We start from the raw sequence: 6,000 nt of genomic DNA on the forward strand, positions 1-6,000 counted from the left end.
GATATCAATATTTAGCTATGGGAATAGTTACTCCCCACATGATCATATCATGCATTTAAACTCAATGCTCACTTTAACCAGCAGATGTAGCTGCTCAGCACCAAAGGGGCGTTGCGGTAAGAACGTACAGGAGAAGACCTTCCACTCTCAACACTCCCATGTAGACCACTTCTCAGGGGGGTAGACCTATTGAACTCAATGAAAAGGAAACTCCTCTGCCCGGAAGGGGGGGGGGCACTACGTCTGCGCTGCAGGAGGGTGAAATCCTTTAAGACGGTCCTCCTCTCTCGCCAGCGCACTCTACCAAGAAGGCCAAGGGGGATTCATCACACAAGGGACTGCGACCAGGAAAATAAACACTACAACTCCATTGCCTGAAAGAGGAAGAAAAACTTTGCGAGCAATTGTGTTCTGACAGAGTTAAAGTTGACTAATTGGTAAGATTTTTGGCCTAGTTAATCGTTACTGTTAAACCGCTACCAATCATACAAACCAAACACTTTTGTGACTTGCGAAGCTAGTTGACCCTTTCACTCATCTGCCCGTTAACTCGTCTGCCTCATTGCTGTTGGGACCCACTGGCTGGCTTAGGGCAACACTCGACCTGGGACTGCTCTGCGACGCTCGCTACCCTGCCATCTGGATCGCTCCTCTGATGAAAACTTGGCTGCGTCCCGCTCCCTCGACTGGGTCCCATCTGCTCCTCCCTCGATCCCCCCGGGTCCTGACTGGCTCCCCTCTGGTCTTCCCAGTTTCCAACAGCCTGGTTCTTCCCTGATCCTGAAATTGTCCTTCCTCGCTTGATCACGAACTGCTACCTAGCTAAGTGCCCCCCCCCCCCCTTCAAATAATCAAACTCAGTCCATTCTCCTACAGAAAATCTTCTTTTCTTCACCAACTAGAGCCATTTGTCTAGAAAAAAAGTTTATCAAATCCGAGGTGTGACAAAGAAACGTCACGAGCCTGCAATTCCTTGACCTACCACTAGTGCTCTTAAAATCAACCACTTTACTTGGACAGGTAATCGGCAGCACATCTTGTTGTTCAAAACATTTTTACTTCTTGAAGTAGCTCAAATGACTGAAAAACAGGCACTGTCAGCCCAAATTCTCTTCCAATATTTAGTTTGCTATTAAAATGAATAAGGCTTCAAAACTTAAGCACATCTTGTAAATCATTTCAGGTTACAAAAAATCTTAGGAACTCAAATGATAAACAGGAAACTGCAGCCCAACTTCTCCAATATTCAGCTGGCTATTTAAAAGGCTTCACAACTTCTCTTACGGTTCAAGTTTAGTAACTTGGTTATTTCACATGTTGCCTGTACTGGTGTTTTTCTGATAAGTAGACAACTATCAGCACTTGTTTAGTTCGCATAAAACCAAAGCAATTTTTTGCTGGCTATTCTTAAAGCGTCAACTTTTCAAAGGGTTAGTCTTGTACCCTGGTTCTTTTGCTGAATCATTACACAAAAATGGATTTCCTGATGTGTAATCAACTATAAGCATCAACGCTTGTTCTTTTTTTAAAGCATTGAAGTAGATAAATAAACTGCCTAAAACTTATATTCTTCAAATATTTAGCTGGCCATTCTCATGTCGCCACAATTCTTCATAAGATGCTCGTCTTGTAACTGGTATATTTTGCTGCCCATTCTCAAGGCTTCAAAATACGGTCCTTCTCTTGTAAACTAGTCTTCATTTTAGGTTAACAAAATATTATACGCATTGACGTAGCTATACCGACCTCCGCTCAACTTCTATTCTTCAAATATTTAGCTGGATATTCAAGGCTTCACTTCTTTCATAAGGTTCTGGTCTTGTAACTTGGTTCTTTCGATGACACTGCTTATACAACCTGATTCTTTCATGATCTTCAAAAATAGGTTTGACTTCAGATAACTGTATCAGCACTGAATCACCCGGACGGCCATTTCGCCACTAGATCTTCATGCGCCGCCATTTTTTAAATCAGGCCTACAACTGCAGCATAACACGCGCCTTTTGTTAGGTAAAGAAGCCTTCTTGGCTAGCTGCGGTAGTTTAAAAAATAGACATTTTCGCTGTTACTTTGCGTGAAATGATACAGAGATGCCAATTCAGCTGAAATAAGCATACTTCTGTGTTAAATTACGTAACTGCCGAGGATAAGAACCGTACCATGTCACCTAACGATAATATTGCTGTTGTGGCTATTATATTTTAAACAGACGTCAGCATGATCGTTTCTTATTGCTATAATGTTAATCTTACTGTCTACGAATTGTAAATAATTCAGTATTCAAGTAAAATAAACAATCGCTAGAAAGCTATATATGAGGCAACAAATAATTTAGGCGTCGAATGACAACCTAGCAGTTAACGTTAGCTAGCTACTTAATCTGTTCAATTTACACTAGTACCATACTACATTCCTCACATGAAACCTGTTACACATAAGTTAAGGCTATCATTCTTCACTTCTCAATCAAAAGTAACCTAATTATAAATTCAAAAAAATAAATGTCATAAAAACGCCCCGCTAGCCAACGCCACACAACGAAACCTCATTAATAAAGCGTTTGAAACTGGAAGGGGGTTGCGGGCGGTATTTATAAGCGAGTTGTGATGCGGCTAACGTCACAATGACAATACCTCCGACCTAGTGATTCACGAAATAGGGCCACATTTGTCGCGCCTTTATCAAATGTCTGCGTACTTTTACTTACACTTTTTTTGCTTCACTGTGAAACACAAGCTTACAAACCTACTTATTTTGATTTATGGTCATGAAAAGGGGTCTATCAAAATGTGCTTATTTGCATTGCTTTCATCTCAACCATGAACCATCTATCTATATAAATGTGTCAACAACAGCGTCAAACTTGCCAATCATATAATACAGTACTGTAAATATTGGCATTATGTATTATGACGTGTACTCATTTCGCGGGTTACAAAGGCTGCTGTTGTAAGAGGGAGTCATTCGACATACTTTTCGAATGACAACAGCTGACGTCAACGCATTTGGTGCTCGGATAAATACAGAGCTAGATGTGAACAGTCCTTACGAACCGGATTAAACTGGAATTCACTGGTTCATTCTACCGGGTCTACTTCCCATATACTGCATTGCTGAATGTGGATTTGGTTAATGTCGAACATTATGTAACCTACCAACCAAGCAATCTCACCTGTTTTATAAACAATGTAACAACTAAACATTTGTAGAAAAGCTAGTTGATAACTGTGGGAGAGCAAACCAGTTTCCTTTTACTTTAACAAAAATAAACGGAGGAGCTGTAACATGACTCATAATGCGCATTCCAAATATAACATAATCAGAAAAAAAACTCAAGATGGCTGCAGTAGCCCATAACAAACCTGTGTGGTCTATATGCTGTAAAAGTGATGGTAATTCAGCAGGTTTGTTTGTGTCTTATAATTAGCTTTCCATTTCATATCTTGGCACAACAAGCTGATGGAATAATAGGAGGGGGGGGGGGGGGGATAAATGATTGAATTATCTAGATCAATCTGTCTTTTTAGACACCCAATGATCAATATCAGCTCGCCAGGGAAATTTTTTGTCTCTCAAATCTAGAAGATTCTACACTAGAATCGTGAGAATCCAACAAAAGTCTCGGTATGTGATTGTGAATCTGTATGGAAAAGTACAGACTGGACTCTGGAGGGCAGAGGAATGAGTTTGCCTTCACCGCCAGATGGCACAAAGCTACTTCACAAAACTTCCTGCATCACTCGATAGTCAGATGTCATGATGACGATCAAAATAGGAAATGAATAAGAAGATAATCTCTAGAAGCACAGCAGGAGGCCCCAGAGCCTATTATTGGATCTGAGTAGGCTGTTCAGTCTCCATCATACTGACATCATCATAATGACATCATAAGGGACAAGCCTAGACTAGTCTAGCAGGTTGAGGAAGGAGAGTACACTCTTAGAATAAAAGGTGCTATCTAGAACCTAAAAGGGTTTTTCGGCTTTCCCCATAGGAGAACCCTTTGAAGAACCCTTTTTGGTTCCAGGTAGAACCTTTTTGAGTTCCATGTAGAATCCTTTCCACAAGACGGTTCTACAGTGCCTTCAGAAAGTATTCACACCCGTTGACTTTTTCCACATTTTGTTGTGTTACAGCCTGAATTTAAAATGAATTAAATTGAGATTTTGTGTTACTGGCCTACACACAATACCCCACAATGTCAAAGTGGAATTATGTTTTTATACATTTTTCCAAATTAATTAAAAATGAAAAGCTGAAATGTCTTGAGTCAATAAGTATTCAACCCCGTTGTTATGGCAAGCCTAAATAAGTTCAGGAGTAGAAATGTGCTTAACAAGTCACATAATAAGTTTCATGGACTCACTGTGTGTACAGTAATAGTGTTTAACATGATTTTTGAATGACTACTTCATCTCTGTGCCCCACACATACAATTATCTGTAAGGTTCCTCAGTCGAGCAGTGAATTTCAAACACAGATTCAAAAATGACATTCAATATCCCTTTGAGCATGGTGAAGTTATTGGGGACCTGAATATTGACTGGTTTTCATCACGCTGTCCGCTCAAGAGAAAGCATCTCACTGTAACCAGTGCCTGTAATCTGGTTCAGGTTATTAATCAACCTACCAGGGTGTTTACTCTAGTTTAGTCTTATCTTGATTATTGTCCAGTTGTGTGGTCGAGTGCTGCAAGGAAATACCTTGTTAAGCTGCAGCTGGCCCAGAACAGAGTGGCACGTCTTGCTGTTCATTGTAATCAGAGGGCTAATATAAATACTATGCATGCCAGTCTCTCTTGGCTAAGAGTTGAGGAAAGACTGACTGCATCACTTCTTCTTTTTATAAGAAACATTATTTCCGAATTGTTTGCATAGTCAACTTACACACAGCTCTGACACACACACTTACCCCACCAGCCATGCCACCACGGGTCTTTTCACAGTCCCCAATTCCAGAACAAATTAAAGAAAGCGTACAGTATTATATAGAGCCATTATTGCATGGAACTTCCTTCCATCTCATGTTGCTCAAATGAAAAGCTAACCTGGTTTTTTAAAAAACAGATAAAGAAACACCTCACTGCACAACGCCTCTACCCTATTTGACCTAGAAAGTTTGTGTGTATGTATTGATATGTAGGCTACGTGTGCCTTTTTAAAATTTGATGTAGTTCTGTCCTTGAGCTGTTCTTGTCTGTTAATGTTCTGTATTATGTCATGTTTCATGTTTTGTGTGGACCCCAGGAAGAGTAGCTGCTGCTTTCGCAACAGCTAATGAGGATCCTAATAAAATACCAAATACCAAATTATACTGAACAAAAATATAAACGCAACATGCAATAATTTCAAAGATTTTACTGAGTTACAGTTCATTTGAGGAAATCAGTCAATTAAAATAAATAAATTAGGCCCTAATATATGGATATGTTTGTCAAAGGTACCTTACAAAAAATGGGCCTCACAATGGGCCTCATGATCATGTATTTCTGTGCCACGTATTTCTGTGCATTCAAATTGTCATCGATAAAATGAAATTGTGTTCGTTTTCCGTAGCTTATGCCTGCCCATACCATAACCCCACCGCCACCATAGGGAACTCTGTTCACAACGTTGACATCCGCAAACTGCTCGCCCACACACAACGCCACACACGTGGTCTGCGGTTGTGAGGCCGGTTGGATGTACTGCCAAATTCTCTAAAATGACGTTGGAGGTGGCTTATGGTAGAGAAATTAACATTCAATTCTCTGGCAACAGCTCTGGTGGACATTCCTGCAGTCAGCATGCCAATTACACACACCCTCAAAACTTGAGACATCTGTGGCATTGTGTTGTGTGACAAAACTGCACATTTTAGGGTGGCCTTTTATTGTCCCCTGATTATGTTTAATCAGCTTCTTGAAATGCCACACCTGTCAGGTGGATGGATTATTTTGGCAAAGGAGAAATGCTAACTAACCGGGATGTAAACAAATTTGTGCACAAAATTTGAGAGAAA

The sequence above is a fragment of the Coregonus lavaretus genome (assembly GCF_964263955.1).
Source record: "Coregonus lavaretus genome assembly, chromosome: 32".
NCBI classification, from domain to species: domain Eukaryota; kingdom Metazoa; phylum Chordata; class Actinopteri; order Salmoniformes; family Salmonidae; genus Coregonus; species Coregonus lavaretus.